Raw genomic sequence first — 18,857 nt, 5'->3', positions numbered from 1 at the left:
CACAAAACACAGTATTATAAAGCCTAAGTTTTGAGAAGCATGAGAAGGTTGGCAAGGGCTTCGGTCTAGGGCAAAATTAAATGAGAAAAAGAACAGTTCACCATGAAACTTGCCTACTGCACACAGCCCCTCCTGAGGGACGAGGGAATGGAAGAACCAGAAACCTTAAAAGCTGTTAACAGACCTTTTTCATTTTGTACCCAAAAGTCTTTGGACTCCAATTGCTCTTTGTGGTGTTTGACTGTAGAATGCTGGAGGCATGGCTGCGTGAACCTGGCCTGTGTTCTCTGCACAGCTTGCACCAGAAAACACAAGGCTGGGCTCCCTGAGGCCTCTGCTTTCCTATGTCATTTGCAACTTGTGACTGTAATTCCACAAGGTGCCACCCCTCTTAAAGAAAACACCGAAACTTGGTGTGGTTATTGCTCTTCCAAAAGGGATTCTGGGTGGTTTCTTCTCTGATAAATATGAGCCTTGCTGACTGACAGCTTGCTTCAGTTTTGTCCATGAGCACAAAATGGAATGTTTTTCAGCTAACAAGAAAAATGAAATTATAAAATTTGTGGGAAAATGGATGGACTTGAAAAATAAAATATTAAGGTGAGGTGACTCGTACTCAGAAAGATAGAATCCACAGGTTCTCTTTCATATTAGGAGTCTAGCCTACAGCATTCATATAGGTGTGTATACACACACACACACACACACACACACACACGTTTACATGTGTGAGCCATTCCCAAAGAAGACCAAGAGAGGACAGTACTAGGTTACTAGGTGATGAAGGAGGACTGAACGGAGGCAACAGCACCTGAATCATATAAGAAGGTTTAAAACCTTTTGTTTCTAATTTTGACTTAATTGTAGTTTTTATTTATTTTTCTTTCAAGATAGATAAGTGAATTCAACTTTCTGAGTATTAAACTGGCAATAACCATATAAATAAATAATAGCACGAATTGATAATGAATTTATAAAACCCTAAACGAAGTTCCAGTGATTCACAATGGTTACTCTAACTGTATAAAGTTCGCTGCGATGTATAGATTTTGAACCAGGCAAATGTTTGAGTAGCTTCCTCAAACCAGCTAGGCGATGTTTTTAATTTGTTAGTTAATTAGAATAAAGTGATTTTTATTAATGAAAATGCTTTACAAATGATTGAGCCATGTGTTTCGTGTCTCCTAAATTTTGCAACTTCAAGTGCAAGGTAATGTAACATCACTGGCCTGATGAACGGTGGTGTAGCAGAGAAGCCTCTTCCTCTGCTGTTGAATATGCCCTTGAATCTGAAAGGGGTTCCCGCAAAGGAACCCAGAGCCTGGAAGGAATGTGTCAATCTGTTAATCTTCCCTAAATGCCCTGGAAACAGAAGCTCTGTGAGTGTGACGGCGCCATTATTAAACCATTGTTTGCCCTGACAGTGACAGGAGCAGCTGCCATCTGCCTGAGCTTTTAGCACCAAGACAGAACGTGCCAGGATGCACCCGTGGTCCTCACTTGTCATGTGCGGGAAGGAAGTGGGCCTTGCTGCTGAGACCCCAGAACCAGATTCAGAAGGTGGCAGAGACTCAATAGGAAGAGGCCTGGGCCCCCTGATGCTGAAGTAGCTCTTGGTTTTCTTCTCTCCTAATGCCAGCGGGTTCTCCCTTTTCCAGTTATCAGGTCCTCCCTTTCCAGTTATCTGAGCTCCCTGATACTGGATGTCAAAGGAGCAAGCCTTGCAAGTGGATTCGACAGGGACACCCAGAGCAAACTGGTGTTGGCAAGATGACATTGCCAGGATGAGAACGGTGCATCTGTCTTCGTTCCTGCAGATTGGCAGGATAAGTGTCACTGGGTGGGAGACAGATCATCAGCGGCTGGGTGCAGAGACAGCAATCAGAGAGCTGACCATGGGGGAGTTTCTCTAGAGGCATTGAGATGGAAGTCACATCGGTGTGACTGAAGACATCAAAGCATAACAGTAGCCCTCAAAACCCAGAAGCACGGCTCACCCGCAGGCAGGGCCAAGGTCAGGCGTATTTCACCCACCGACATCAGAGACAGTGTGAAGGGAAGAACCCATTCTGGCCTGACTCAGTGATTGTGGCATCACCGGTGGCCCTACAGTGGGCCAGAAACACGTGGGGCCCTGAGAATGAGATACGTAAAGCAGCCTTCTCCCTCCAAAGGTGCAATGAATAGAGGTTCCCGTTTTCTGCATTCCCCCTTCTACTTGGGAATCAGAGAAGGGTCTGTGTGCACTGTGTATAAAAACAGCAGTTGCATAGAAAACACGTTAAGTCTTGAATCGGAGGAGGCCGAGTTAGCTCAAAATCTGCTTTACCGCCCAATTTTAATCCAGAGTTTGCAAAGAACTCTCATTAAAAAAGAAGCAAGTTTCTAAAACTCAGAAGTCCAGCAGACCTGCAAGCAGCTACTTGAGCAAGACTGACAGCCAGCCAGAGATGGCACAATGTAAGCCCTTGCTTTTGCTACCCACTGGGGGACTGAGGGCATGTTGCTTACCCCATCTGAGACAAAAGACTGAAGAATTCTAGCTCTGTGGGTCTTTTCGCAGGAGGAAGTATTGGAGGCGATTTGTGGGTGGCACCTGAAAGGGTTATGTAAATGTTCACCTCGGTGCGTTGCAGACAGGTGTCAATCATTCAGCTAGGAGGCAGGAGAACTACAGGCTTGTTCCTAGTGCTTAGAGGGAGATGGAAGAGAAGCCAGCAGGATCCCTGGTAGGTGCCATCTGTGTGCCCTGCTAACCTTGATCTTGCTGTAAGAATGAACACTCCTGGGCGAGAAAAGACAAAGCCACATCCAATGTCTGTCCAATTTGAACAAACGTCATATAAACTGGGAGCCATTTGGGTTTCAGGAAGATGGCTCAAGTGATTTAACTACTTACTACACACACAAGGATCTGAGCCTGATCACGCCAACTGTGAGAGAGCTGGGCACTATGGTGCAAAATTGCAATCAGCACTGTTGAGGCAGAGACAGGAGAATCTCTGGGGCCCATTGGCCACCCTGGCTATTTGACCCTGTGAGCTCTGGGTTCAGGGACACACTGTCTGAAAAGCAAAGATGAAGAACGAGGATGACACCCAGAGTTGACCTCTGACCTCCATGGACAAACTGGCACATAGGTGCATGTGTACTTGCACACAAATCTCAGCTATGTGGGCAATCTAATATAAATAACATTGTGTATTGATTCTGAATTAAAACAGTTTCATTAACCGTCCAGCAGCACTTTCACGCATCCCTGCCAGCTGCACCATCCGACTGATTATTGGACATGCATTCAAGCAGTGACATCTAACTTAAAGAGAACTGGACAGATTCCCCCAGGCTGTGAGGCCATTCACTCCTGTCTGGTAGACGAGACCACAGGGTAAGGAACTCCAGTTGCTGGCAGATGCTACTATAGGCAGAAAGGGGTGAGGTGGGACTCTGCACTGCATCTCTGTGCAAGGGCCTGGCTGTACCACTCTCTTGGCTCACGGTGGTTGAGCCCATATCGATGTGTTCACTTGGCTACAGTCCCCTGTCAATGGGAACCATGGTTCTTTCCCTCAGCGCCTACACAGCCTCCTCCACGTCACTCAGAAAGCAGTGTTCGGTCTCATGCACCAGCTTGTCCATCACCTCACTGCCGTGTTGCCCTTCTGTCAAAATGGATTTTGGAGTGAGAGCTCTGGTCGCTCCCTAGGCATCACCGTGTGCAACACTATTGATTGGCTGCCGACTCTCAACCCTTGCTCTGGGACACATTTGTACAGGTGACCAGAAGACAGCACCTTCCCCAGAGGATCAGAGGACAGAAATGTCAAGTGACCTTTGAAAACCAATATGCTCTTAAAGCAAACTTCTCAAGGCCATGTCTGATGACAAGGTGGCCTTCCAGCTGCCTGGGACATCTTTTGTACGGAGAGAATAAGGAAGTGGCGATCACAGGAGAATGGACTTCCAAATCCATTCATTGCTTGATCCCAAGGACAGCTTCAGTGACACCTACCATTCCCCAGCAATGGTCTGTGTGCTTTTAAGTGACTTCCCCTTCTGGAGATGTCCCTTGGCTTTCAGCTAGAAACTGTACTTATTGGCCAGGCGCCCCCATCACTCTGAGTGGCCTCTGGTACCCTGGTTCCTTCACCAGCCTGTAGGCAGAGTACACACAGGGTTTGCTATCCAGCACAGTATCCAAGCTTAGTGCGCACTCACATGGCTCTTCCCCCTCACAGTTGTAACTGTTCTGAGCCCTGTGTGGGCTTCCAGGCACAGAGCCACCTCTGATTCTTGCCAGTCCTCTGGCAAAGGACAGGGAATGGGAGTCGGTACACACTCTGGAAGCCTCAAGTCAGCTCCTTTCTCCCATTCACTTCCCTTCCCCTGAACGGGAGGCCGAGGAAAGAGTGGATGAGAATGGGGTGTCTTCTGTGTCGTCTGTCTCTGCTGCTACCAAAATGCATCCCCACAATACCTTGCTGAATTCTTGAGCACAAAACCTTCCGCAAATGTGTCTTTTCGGTGTGAGGAATGAATAATACATTACACGTGTCACGCAATTGGACGTCTGCTTTGTATTTCCCTGTGTAGTTTGTGTAGCTAATGAATCAGGTGGCCATCTTCACCAAAAATCTTCTAGATTTTCTAAGCCACGAAAGGAGGAGGGAATTTCCATGCACGGAAGGTGTCACAGGCAGGGGGTTAAGTATTGTGTAAGTGATTTTCCTCACAAACGAATAAAAACTCTGAAAAGCGATGTGATAGGCTTTGTCCCCAACAATTACTCTTGCTCTTAAGAGGAAAAGTTGCTTCTTTCTTTCCTTTTCTTTCTTTCTTTTTTTTTAAAAAAATAGGGCCTCATGTTGCACAGGAATGCCTCAAACTCTGAATAGTCAAGGGTAATCTTGAACTCCTGGTCTTGCTTCTACCTCCTAAAGACTGAGATTACAGGCATAGACCAACCACATCAGACAGTACGGTGGTTCTGTGGATCAAATCCAGGGCATTGTGCATGCTAGGTAAGTACTCTACAGACCAAGATACAGCTCGGACACCCAGTTATTATTCATGATTTTAGTGAAAGGGTTTGTGGACTTACTGTGTGTGTGTGTGTGTGTGTGTGTGTGTGTGTATGTGGAGAGAGAGGGGGGGGGGAACCAGAGATCAACATTGAATATCTTCCTCAGTCACTCCAACCTAGTTTTTGAGACAAGATAAACCTAGGGCATGCTGATTGGCTATGTTGGATAGGATCCTACTGCCTCAACCTCCTCAGTGCTGGGATTACTGGCTCATGCTTTCACACCCTACTTTTTATTAAAAATAGATTTTCTCCTTCACCTAATATATCCTGGTTAAGGTTTTCCTTTCCTCTATCCCTCCCTTTATGTCTCTCAGAAAACAAACAGGCTTTTAAGGGGTAATAATATAAAGACCTGTAGGGTAGTGGGTAGTGTGTGTGTGTGTGTGTGTGTGTAGTTAAGTTACATAATTTAAAGAAGAAAAAACAAGACGAGAAAATAAAAGGAAGAGCCGTAACATGACGTGAGACAGAAACCTCCAAAGATGCTACTGAGTTTACTTTCTGTTGGCTGTCTCCTGCTGGGCACACAGCTTACCCTTAAAGACAGCTGTTTCCCCAATAAGACTCCCTTGGAGGAAACTAAATTTCCATTGCTAGTGGCTCTCAATTAGAGGTTGCTTCTGGGTTAGGGATGAGGCATATGTCCGTTTAGCTGCAGGATCTCAGCTGGTGCAGATCCATGCAGGCCCCGTGAATGCTGCCTCGGTGAGCTCTGTGAGTTCCCATGTGTTTCAATGATGTTAATTTAGAGTTAGAGGGCCTTGTTTTCTTGGTATCCTCGGTTCCTCTAACCCTTACACCTTTTCTGCCTCCTTCTTAACAGAGTTCCCCGAGTCCTGAGGGGAGGGATTTGATGAAGACACTCCATTTAGGGACAAGTGTTTCAAGGTCTTTCCCTCTTGGCATAATGTCTGGCTCTGGGTCTCTGAATTTGTTCCCATCTGCTTCAGGAAGAAGCTTCTTTGATGACGGCTTAACAAGCCACTGATCTAAGAATATAACAGAGTGTCATTAAAAGTCATTTTATTGATACTTTAAAAAGAAAGAAAGAAAGAAAAAAGGACTGTAGTGTTTGGTTTTACCCTAGGTCCCTGGGCTATCTAGTCTCAGCTCACAGCTCTGTAGAGTTTTCATGTCACCTGTTAATCCGTTTGCAGTGAACCTGATGCTAGAGGAAGTTCTCTCTCTTCTCTCTCTCTCTCTCTCTCTCTCTCTCTCTGTGTGTGTGTGTGTGTGTGTGTGTGTGTGTGGTGGTAGTATACATATCTAAGCCTCGGGTCACTTACCTTGTTTTTTTTGGACAGAGTCATTCACTGGTCTGGAACTCAGAAATTAGACTAGGCTGCCTGGCCAGTGAAGCCCAGGCATTCTGCCTGGCTCCATTTCCTCGGTGTTGGGAGTATACTTGCATGCCGCCACACTTGTAGGTTTTATTCAGATTTTAGGGATCAAAACCCTGGTCTCATGTTTGCATGGGATGCTCTTTACCAATTGAGCTATTCCTGACCCTAGAAGTGGCATCCCCTGGTCGCTCCACTAAATTGCAAACCTGGAAGTCAGAAGACATGTACGCTGACATTTTTGTTCCATGCACCAAGCACCCAAAAATCCTGAAGGCTCCTGACAGCAATGCAGCTAGATGCCCATTGAGTTCCAGAGTCAGTAGGACTTAGGCATAGGATTCACAGCTCTTGCATGCCATGTGAACTCTAGTAGGTGGGTGGAACAGACTCCTTGACCATAATTCCCAAGCAGGACCGAGCCAGTAAGGCTGTAAAAGGCATTACCACTTTTGCCAAGATACGGAACAAAAGACATTGTGCAAAAGACTACTTAGTGATCCCAAGAGGTGTAAGTAGTTCATTCACAAGGGTTTTCTGTCAGGCCTTGGAGTCAGCTCTCTTCTGTTGCCTGAATTGAGTCAATTTCATCAAAATTGAAGAAGCAGTTGTGCATGTAGATATAGTCTCCGATGGCAAATTTAATAAAATCCAAATGTCACTTCTTGAGGGAATCAGACCACACCACCAATTTTATCTTTATTGCCAATTCAAGAGTGCGTACATTTTCTTTTTCTAAAAAAAAAATGGACGTCTTAGTTAGTTTATCTTCCTTGTCTTACGTAGCAAAGGAGTTAGGTCTCCTAGCCAAGGGCAAAGGAATAATCCCACCAACACCCTTGGGTGGAGCATAGCTTTAAGGGGAGCAGTTTCCACTATCTCATCTTTTAGTCTGATCCTGTGATGAATGTCAGTGTGTGAAGCCCTCTCTTAGGACAGGAGGCGTTGTCACAGAAGCCATTCGACATTTGCGTGTCATTTAGAGTACAGAGCAAAGCATTTCCCCAATGGACCAGCGAAGAATAGAGAAATGAAGTCACTGGTCCTCACTCCATCGTTGATGAAGCTACCCCTGTGTCACCGAGGACTCCCAGGACCCTGAAGCTTTACTGTTCTTCTTGCCAAGTTTTGGGCAGAATACAGAGGACAGCGCTGAACACAGACAGACCTGACTCCTTGCAAGTCAACGCTGCCCACCGTTGGCTGCTAGGGTAGCAGTCTCCCTCCTGCATAGCTTTGGGTCTCAGATGTTCCCTAACATCTGAGCCTTCGGGAGATTTTCCCATGGCCTTGCATGCTTCCTCTCACACTCTAAACGAGGCTTACCCACTAAACCATAATAGGGTTTTCGTGCTTTAAAGGCGATGTCCCCACACCATGAGTCAAGCGATCTTATCCTGGCTGTTTTCAGTATTTGTGGTTCGTAAATGAACTGGATATGCGGTAGGAAGGAATTACTAGATTTGTATCAAATTGTAGCTCTGGGACCCATCACCGTGTGATGCTACCTACTTCCCTCTTGCTTTGTTTATCACAGAGAGGAAAACTGAATTAGCAGAAACTGTTCCAACAAAGCGAAAAGGATCCTCAAGCCCCTACCTCTCTGACCTACTGATAGCCTGGTCTAACTCCATATTTTCTCTGAGATGTTTTACTAGATCATTTTCATTGTTAAATTTGGGTTGGATTAGAGACTTGTCACCCATCATTTATCCTGCTTGGAAGACAGTCATTTTTGCTTCCAATATAATAACCTTTGTCTTCACTGAGATCTTCTTTGATAAGTAAAAACACAGGCATTCCTTTGTCCCTTGCAGTTCTAATGTTAGCAACTGTGGTGACCAGCGAAAGAGTCCCCTGGGGCTGCCTTCCTAAGCCCCTGGGAACAAGACTGGTCATTCATAAATTGCCTTTTGATCAGTTACAATGGGAAGTAAGACACAAATCTTTGAAAAGAATTATTAGAATTTGAATAACATTTGCCCCAAACACCTAACGTGCGGCCCTCTGGCAGGCTTCAGATTAACAACTGCTTTTAAGCACAGAACTGGGAAGTGGGGACACCAGGTCAGGCTTCCCCTGCTACTCCACAGTGGTCCATGACTCTCTTCTGAACACCGCATCTCCCCAGTTTCATGAGAGAACCTTTCTGAGGGAAAAGACTGAAAAAAATGGAAAAAGAGATTCACCAAAATGATTTATGATAACCAATGTTTAGAAACTAGATAATTTTATAGTTGATTCAGCGGCTGATTTGGTCTTTGTAAGTGTGTGTCATTAAGGACAGGTTTAGTCATTTTCTTCCGGGCACAAGTGGCCCTTGGCAGCACGGTTGGGTATCCTCCCAGAGTGTGTGTGTGTGTGTGTGTGTGTGTGTGTGTGTGTGTGTGTGCAAAAGACACATGGTTGAGACCTTTAAAAATAAAATAAGCACACAACTGCAGGAGCTCTGTCACCCCCCGTGCTGATTGATCGCAACGCCAAACAGCTTTATTCTACTTAATAAGAAATTAGATCACAACGGGGATTTGCAGAAATTACCTTGAAATGTTTGTATGTTTGAATGATTGAGCAATTTGTACTAAAAATTACATTACCCAGGTTTGAATCTAAGCCTGTGAACAAATGCATGTTGGGCTAATCAGAATTCCAGAAGGAAAACCTTCCAGCTCTCAGCCAGGGTAGAGGGCAGGGACAGAACAGACCTCAGCTCTCTGTCCAGTCCTGTCTAGATGACCCTTCTAGCCACCCGTCTGGAAGGACAGCTACGCCGTTTGTTTGGGACTAATCAAATCTTAATACTCACCCCTGGATAAACTCAGAGCCTGGGACAGCAACCCCTTAATTATTCACCGAGGTTCTCTATTAAAACGCACTTTGCATACCAGTTTCAGAGACAATGTCTGGCCCACTGAAAGTCTTGTGCTTTGAATGCAGCTTTGGCCCTGAGAATTCCAGGCACCCACTCTTTTTCACTAGGAGGTAGAGACCTAGCCTCACGCCTGGCTACTCGAGCAACTCCCTAAAATCTTTTAAGTCAACCTTGTGTTGTAGTCAACGGGGGAGGATTGACCCCTAACCTCCCAACAACCGCTCGTTTCATTATTTATCTGAGGGAATCAGTCGGGTTTTGTTCTTCTACAAAAGTCCCTGACACTGGGATATTTTTAATAGCGGAAATTTTTCATTCTTGTCACTATGCCTTTTGAAAATACAGGTATTTTCATACATCGTGCGGCTAATGAGTGGAACTTCAGAACCCAACCTTTGCTCAGAACCTGTGGAAGGCGGCTGGCGAGGACCGCGGAAATTAATTATTGAGCTCCTTATTGTACGCGCCTTTCTGTTTGATATTCTCCAGCACAGACGGAATCAGACAATTAAATCGCTCCTCCCCCTGCTTAGCCACAGTGCTCCCCATCTCTTCTCCACTCCAGAGGCTGGTTCCAGTCTGTCCACAAAGGGCCCATGTGGGGAGATGGGGAGGCGGAGGCCATAGCCAAAAGACATGGTGCTTTCTCAAAGTGAGGATTTTTAAAAGGCCTCCGCAAATGTCCCTCTGGATGGTTGCTTTCTAAAACGACTTTCAGGCCCATTTGTTGCCAGCATCTCCCAGGGAGGATCCAAAGGCTGAAGCTGCTGTACTGTCTGCCCAGGGCCTCAGCTTGCCATCCACAGGGAGCTTTGAACCCTATCATTTCACCATCTCTTCCTGTTTCTCGGATAAATACAAAAGCTCTCCTAGTCACCAGTGAGGACAGCCAAGCCAATTAATTTGTTTTATTGGACAATAAAGCTGTCATTCTGTAAACTAGGGTGATTACATCTAAATCTGAGACAGTGTGTCAGCACGTCTGATCACATCTGATCACATGATCAGGAAGCCTGTGTGTGTGTGTGTGTGTGTGTGTGTGTGTGCGTGTGTGTGTGTGTGTGTGTTCCCCGCACCCTCACCCGCACGCATGCGCACCCTGGGATGGGGTAGTTGTTTTGTTTGAAGTGTGCCAGAGAAGAGAACAGGATGACTTCTTTAAGCTCAGAGAAAATGACACTTGAGTCCTTCCCCTCCAGGGTGCATTGATCACTCTGTTTAGGGATCATGTGTCCTCTGGAAGACTCAGAAAAGCCAGTGTTTGGCAGGTGCAGCCAGCCCTGAAGATTCATGGGCTGTGTCTATGGAGTCAATATTCCAAAGCCCTGTATCTACATTGGGCTTGTGCCCAACTTTCTGTTTGCATTATTCCCTAAACAAGCTAGGGTTACAACTGCATGGAGCCAGTTCTTGCAGGGCAATAAGGGGTGACTCTGGGAGTTTGAGGGGGGCGGGAGATGGAAAGGATACATGCATATATTTACATCAAGTTACATGTGATTCCTGTTGGGGCCTAGGGCTAACATCCACCGATATCAGGAGTGGACACCTAAGAACCCCACTAGGAATAGAGAACTCACTTTGATCAGGTGGAGGAAAGGGTCTGTGAGTCCCTCAAGGCCTGAGGACCTTGGAGCAGCCAGACTGCCCTGTTCTCATGGTCTGCAGAGGACACTTAGTGCCAGACTCTGTTATAGGGTCAGAAGTCAGAGTTCTGAGGTCAGAGACCAGTGTGCTTTGCCACCCACAGGGTCTCCCCCAGGATGAGTGAATGCTGAACTTTCTGGCTGGAAGCCCGAATTTCTTCATAATTCCATCAGGATGTGCCAATCAAGCCGGGGATTGGATTTCAGCAGAACACTCTTTTCTCATACTCTCCAGCTAGTTGGGAAGGGTTTTCAGATCAGAGATATTGCATTGCAGCGACACTCATGCCTACCGAGCAAGTGTAATGTACCGAGCAAGGAAAATGGCCGGTTCCCTAGGCAAATGCATGATGAACAAAGCTTGGAGGCCCGTGCACCAAGAGGGGTTTCCCCTGCTGTTGGGACCACACTTTCCTCGTTCTGTTGACTGCAGACATGCACAAGCTGGGTGATGCTCCTGCATCGCAGCTGACAGACCTCACTTTGCACCCTGCTGCTCTGTGGCTCCCAGGAGCAGCGTGGTGTGGATTTCTTAGCACACAGCACCCAGTGTCTGATGGAGGTGTGGGATTCTGGTAGTGCGCCCTAGCCCCTCTAGAGGACCACGCTCAATAAAACATCACATCCCTCCTTACCTCCATGACTCTTCTTCCACTGTCCCACAGTTCCTGTGAGAAGAACAAAGAATGCACTCCGGAGAGGCACAGGCTCAGTATCATGGAGACAGGCAATTCACACAAACCCTCACACACAATACTCCTTTTCATGCACAAACACAGGCAAAGCATATACACACCCAGACATTCCCACACCTGCTCCTGCACACGCTTTTGTAAGTGCACACTCACGGGTGGACCTACTCTGTCATCCACTGTGGGCTACTAACTTCATGCCCCTTCCCATGCTGCTCCCCTCCTACCCCACCCGGGGTTAGAAGAGATGCCAAGGTGCTGGAGCCTGAAAAGTGTCAGTGCGGATTCATTAGCGACTATAGGAATTCAGGGTGTGTCTTAGCACTGGGCACAAGAGCTAGGAGCTTGGAAAGACCTCAGTGTTGCCCGCCCCCCCAAACTCTAGGTAAGCTGGGGACCTCATTGATTGTGCTCCTGGTGTGGGGAAGGAGCCTGTAGCACTCCCAGCAGGAAGTCAGAGCTCTCAAAGTTCCTGACCTACAGCCCTTGCATGTCTCTCTCTGTAGGAGGAAGGGGAGAAGAAGGGATGGAGATTAGAAAGAGAAAATCAGAGAGCTACCAAAACTCTCCTGCTTCTACTGCTCCCAACATGCACACACACACACACACAATGCATATGCACATGTGAGTTTGCACACATGTGTATACACATGTATCGTCCAGGCAGGTGAAACAGTGATTTTTCTCTCCACATGGGACTACCATCTCCAGCTCATCTTTTCTGTGGAATGAAAGGCAACAGGGATCCTGTCGCTGGGTCAGAGAAAGAGCTGCCTCTCCCCTGCACGGATCACCTCTGTGAAGCATGGTTGCAGAAAGAAGGAGGGGCCGGAGATATTTCTTCTCCCGTGCTTCGCATCTGCCCAACTGTCACGCCCTCACCTAGGAAGACTATGTCTGACCCAGCCACCCTCCCTCTTGAGACCATCTGAGAATCTGAGATGATGGTCGCAGGGTTGACCCCATGCCCTCCAAGACCATGGCACGCTGGGGTCAGGAGCCTCAGCATGCTGGGTTGTCTTCCGCTGCCCTCGGACTCCTCTTCCCTAGATGCTTGTGGGACTATGCCGCCATCCGTAGCGCAGAGGGGATTCGGGTCTGTTGCCTCAGAGACTGTAGGCTTCAAGACGAGAGATCTGAACTGTCACTTTTCGTGGGGTGTGTTGGCTTCATGCATATTTAGCCACAGATCTAAGACTTGTATTTAAATGTATTACCTGGACACAAAGAATGACGAAAGGGAAAGTCCGAGCTGCACGCTGTTGTGATTGGCATGAAGAAAAGCGACTGCCTATCCACCTGCATTCAATTCTCTTCCCAGTGCGGCTGCAGATTCGGGCCCTCAGGACCACAGTTGAGCAGGGCAGGCCATTGTGCCCAGGGAAACCCCGTAGGATGGCCCAGTGCTAGCTGCCTTCATCCTGGGCAGCAGACCCTCCTCCCAGCCTGCTTCTGGATCCAGCGTCCTGTCACTGGGGTGAGAGGAGTTCGCTGATAGAAATATCAAGAAAAGAGGTGATGGAACAAATTGAGAAATTAAATTGTAATAAATTACTGAGGCCAGATGGTATTCTTCTGAGAGTTGTTGAGGAACGAGGAGCGAAATAGCAGGCAACTAATAAAAATATATAATTTAGCCTCTAAAGTGGCAGTGGTCACCAAAGCCTGGCCAGTCGCAGAGCTGGTGTTCCGGGGCAATCACAGGCCACCGATGGTGTGGGAGCCTTTTAATTATTTTTCTGTTGATGCCTCAAAGCCATGGCATATCCAGAAATGCCCCTGAGTTTGAGCGTTAATAACTCAGAAGCAATGATAAATGGTTGTGTGGAAACCACGCCAAATTATTTATGTTGGGAAGGAAAAACAAACAAAACAGTAACTAGGCAACTCCACAAAAGTTCCAACTGGAAAATATGTCCATGCCATGTATCCAACAAAGCTCGCAGCTGGACTTGTTGGGTTCTCAAGCCCCTACTCCCTAGTTTCCCACCAATAGTAGCCTCTGCTTCCGGCATCTCTGTCATAGTCTTATGCCTAATACCCTGGCCTGTTTTGAAAACCAAACACATTTTTAAAATCTTTAAAAGTAAAACAACAGGGCTTGGGAGAGGGTTCAGTGGGTAAATCATTTGGCACATCCAAGTGAGAGGACCTGAATCTGAGTCCAGGCACAGCTCAGAGATGGGAGGTAGAACTAGGAGAAAAAGAGAAAGACTGGAAAGCTCACAGGCCAGCCAGCATAGCTTACCCTATGTGGTGGACAGACGGAGCCTGTGTCAAACACGTGTGGATGCACAGCATATTTCTGGCACATGTGTTCCCATGTTCACACACACACACACACACACACACACACACACACACCACAGACACACACAGACAGAGAGATAGACAAACACGCACATATACACATACACTGGGCGAAAACATTTGTGGTAAATATGAGCAGACATTAACCTTAACGTACAAAAACATGGCATGAGTCAGGAAGAAATTCTTGATATTTCACTTAATAAATGGGCAAAAAAGATAAATAATTCACCAAAAAGAAAACACAGGCAACTAACAAGTAGGAGAAATACATGCTCCGTGCCAACTAGATACAGAACCATGGAAATGTGAGCAAAGTTAAAGATAAAATCCTCTACCTGCGGGGTTAAGAAATTCTGATGGGTGAACAAGGCGGCTAGTCATTTCACAGGATGCTGGGAAAATGTGTGTTTCCATGATCTTCAGGGCATACACTTGACAGGAAGTTCCATGAACCTTAAAACCCTTGTGCGACGTAAGTCACAATCTGGAGACAGCCAGAATACAAGCATGTGATTTCAAGGCAGTGATTTCTGCCTTTGTTCAGAACGGCCCATCATGAGAGCCTCTCCTGAGCTCTCTCTGAGCGTGGGTAACTAGGAAGTGAGGCCTCTCCAGTGCATGCCATATTAGTCAGCCTCTGAGACTGCTAAGGGCTGGGGAGATGGCTCCTTTAGGAAGCGCTTGCCCTGCAAGCATGAAGACCTGGTTTGGATTCCCAGGACCTATGCAAAGGTGCTCATAATTCCAGTGTTGGGATAGGGAGACAGGTGGATCCCTGAGGCTAGCCGGCTAGCAAGCCTAGCTTATTCATCATCAAGATCCAGGCAGGTGAGGGATCCTGTCTAATAAGAACTAAATTAAATTAAACTACTTTAAAAAAGTAAACTGTTCCTAAGGAATAACAGCTAAGGCTATCCTCTCGCCTCCGTACTTAAGAGGATGTACACGCATGTACACATACAACTTGCACATACACGATATTAAATAAAAACAGATTATAAGTCTGACATGTTGCGGATCTTGAAAGGTGTGAGCCGAAGCATCCATCGTGGATGTCCGTGGGTGGGTCCGTGTGTAGCCGAGCCTCACTTCCGTATAGTTTTCTTACTCTCAGCCTTGAATGTCAAGAGCGGGTCACTCTGGCTCTAAGAAAATCAATTTGACCAACCAACTCTGATGCCTTCATTTTCCACTTCCCAAAGCAACCTAAACCATATGTTTAATGAGGCTCTTCAACTCGGAGAGATTAAGCTGTTACCTAAGTCAGGAGCAAGTCAGCCATCACGCCTGCTTATTGCGTCTAATCGCGGCATCGGCTTCACCTTGCTGGCTTGATTTTTCCCTCCCATTTAGCAAATGCTTGCTAAATACCAGGTGTTCAAGTATGTTTTACAGCAGCGAGCCAAATATTAGCCAAATGGCACCAACCAGGGTCATCCCCCATCTATAGATGTGAACCGCACGTGGAAGCCTAGAGGGTCCGTGGGCAGGCCTATGTTGGCACATTTCTTGGCGCCTGATGGCTGTCTTCAGAACTGGGCCCTGCCATGTACCACATGCAGAGGATTCTGGGTCTCGAGCAGGGTGTGTGCTAACAGGCAAGAGTGCAAAGAAGAAAAAAAGTACAAATTATGCAAGATGTGCCCAATTTCACACAATCCTGAAAGTTTATTTGTATATTTTATGGGGGTGATACCCAGTCAAGAACAAGGGCATGTATCTCTCTGCTAGGAGACCCATGCCACTTCCTCTGTGCTTGGAACTTCTGAGTCAGGAGAGACAGGCCACAGGAGCAGAGCCCGGCTTAGGCGCCAAAGGTACGTCTAACCCACACTGTGAAAGAGACGCCCACCACACACAGCTCTCAAGTCAACGCTCTTCAGGGATTTTCCGAACGTGCTCTGCTTTGGATTAAGCAGGTCATTTGGGCTGGGGTCGTGGGGAGCATGCACACAGCCACCACAGATCTGAGCAATCTCCTGTGAGGTCTCTGTCCTGGACACAGCTCCACTCAGGACATGTGTCAGGACACTGGCAGCTGCAGACCGCCAGCTCCTGTCTGGCGGGTCGATTAGTACAGCCGTCAGGTGTCTTGCAACACAGGGCCTCTCCACCGCTGCCCTCGCATCTGATAGGTAAGCATACAACTAGTTAACTCCCTTCTTTCTTTCTCCTTTTCTCACCGACTCCGCTTGAGGCAATTACAGCAATCCTGCATTTGTCAATCACATCCATTCGCGCATGGTCTCCTGAAATAATTATCAGGTGAGTGGCATCTCTATGCCTGGAGAGCCGGCTCGGAAACCACAAGCCCCAGAGTATTAATTACTGAGCGCAAAAATTTGCAGAGAAGCAAGTCTTTTAATGGTAGAACTGACGTAACATGATTGTTTTGATTTTTTTTACTAACATGACAATCATTGCTGTCCCCCTGGTCATCACCACAGATCAGCGTGAATTATCTGGGGAGGCCATTACCAAGCCGGGTACCATTTGATAAAATGAGGCGCATGCTTCCTGGCGCGATGTTTGTTGATTTTCAGAACACAGCCAAGCCCGAGAGTCAACAACGGGAATGAAAGTGGACTCTGGCAAGCGGGCCAGAGGGGTGCTCTGGCGTGGCGGAGCGAGGCTTTGGTGGCTCCGATTTGCTGCAAGAAACACTTTAAAGAAGGTGTTTCTTCCTTTCTGGAGGCTTCCCTGTTCTTGGCAGCCCCGCTCCTGTTTCTGGGGAACACAGGGCATCAGCATTTTGTCGAGTTTAACGTTAAAGGCATGGTGCGCCTTTTCTGAGCTTCAGTTCACGTCATCAAAACACATGTGTTGCTTGGTGTGGTGAGGCAAGCCTGTAATCCCAGTACTTGGTGGCTGAGGCACACACACACATACACAAGCACACACACACACACACACACACACACACACACACACACACACACACACAAATCACTGCAAGTTCAAAGCTAGCCTGGACTACTATACAGAGAATTTCAGGTCAGACTGTACAATGAGACCTTAAAGTCAAAACAAAATCATGAAGATGCCTATGCCACCACACTCTGCCCTTGAATAGGAAGGAAGGAAGGAAGGAAGGAAGGAAGGAAGGAAGGAAGGAAGGAAGGAAGGAAGGAAGGAAGGAAGGAAGGAAGGAAGGGGACTTTGTTCTGGGTTGTATGCTGTCTTCTTGAACAGAAACCCACTCAACCGGCAGAGATAACACATCAAAAGAAGATCCCAGAACCTGTTCAGAGCATTGTGTGGGGGAGATGCTTGGAGGCTGGCTTCTGTTGTAATCAGTTTCCTCCTCTGACCTATACCTCATGTAAAATCTTTCCCCTTGCTTCTCATTCAGAGATTCTGTCTCCTCCCTCCCTCTATGTATTTCCTAGGCTTAGAATAGACTCTTATTCCCTAGATGCTAATCTCACATCCCAGAAAGTCTGGGTCCCATTTAACTGGTCCCCAGGGTACTTTCCCAAATATCCCAACTCCATGGCCTCTTTCAGTCCTGGGTTTTATCTTCTAGGGGGTCCATTACAAGGGTAAGATGCAAAGAACACTCTGGAATGTGCGAATGGGCAGTTCCTGGCCTCCTTGCATGTGACCGCCATGCTGTGAGCCATGTCCTCTGGAGCAGCATCGTTCTGTCAGCCTCTCGCCAGCCCCAGCTACCCAGAACCTTCTCCCTCCACGTGTGAATCACAACCGCAGTTTCTGCTAAAAGGAAAGGCACACTTTCTATTTTCTACCTCTCGTCTAGCTGTTAGAACATCAACACAATTTAAACTTTTATTGGTTGTTTGTGGAAGGTTTTTACTGGAGGACAATCTCTTGGTTCTGTGTGTTCATTATCTTCTAAGAGTCAGCCAGGCCCATCAACCGTGAAGCACCCTGTAAACTCCCCGGGCTCAGTGATGTCACCTAGTCAGCTAGAGTTAGGGTTTAATGGTCACCAGAAGTGCAGCTCTTCCCCAGGCAAAATACAGTGGCTTCTCTCAGTGTCAGTGGCTTCCACGGGTGGCTCATTTCTCATTAAAAGGTGAAATAGAAGCCAGAAGGGATGGCACGCATTCAGATGGAAAGGAAGGCACAGTAACTAAGTCGTGTCTTCTATTTTTTCTTTTCTGTCTGCAAAAGCTGAACTAGAAAAATCCACATCTTGCCCTATTTCAAACTCCCATGTAAACCCTGTCCAATGTAAATTCCGCAAGCACTGAATGCAAATCTGGGAGATTCTCTCCCAGCTGTAGTGGAAACACTGCCGAGTCGGAGGTCCTCAGAAGCTGGAGCCGCACATTCTACTCCATGGGCTCACACAGCCATCTTTGTGTGCTTGCTGGACTCTTGTCCATGCATACAGTAGGCTCTTACTGAATGACAAAGGGACTGTCACCCGCCAGCCCTATGAGGGCCCCAGAATCCCAGTGCCCTTCCTGCTGCCTTTCACCCTAACCTGAAAGGCGTTCTGTGGATGCTTTGTCTGGGTACCACAGTGTGTCCCAGTATCCCGGTCCCTTGGGCACACTGGTCCTATAGGGTTTCATAGGGGACATCATGTTAACACTGGCTGCAAGAGACAGTTCAGGCTCCCTTTGAGAAGGGACTATCACGGCTGCAGGTGCAATGATGATGTGACCGCCATACGTGCCGATGGCTCTACTTACCCTTGCTCTCCTCAGCTTCTCAGTCACAAAGCAGGACCTACATTCTACCCAAAATCAGCAAGGGTTTCATGACCCATCGAACCTGGGAAATAGTTGGTTAATAAAAAAGATAAAACTTAGGGACCTTTACAGGGTTTTACTCCGAGTCCAGAGCAGATGAATCACAGCACCGATCCACGAGAAAGGGACAGATGCCCGTAGCCAACACGTTAAGCCAGACCACACCTATGTGCAGCACCACTCG

Source organism: Microtus pennsylvanicus, chromosome 5 (assembly GCF_037038515.1).
Source record: "Microtus pennsylvanicus isolate mMicPen1 chromosome 5, mMicPen1.hap1, whole genome shotgun sequence".
Taxonomy (NCBI): domain Eukaryota; kingdom Metazoa; phylum Chordata; class Mammalia; order Rodentia; family Cricetidae; genus Microtus; species Microtus pennsylvanicus.
The sequence above is the reverse complement of the archived record's forward strand: the minus strand, read 5'-3'. Positions refer to the sequence as shown.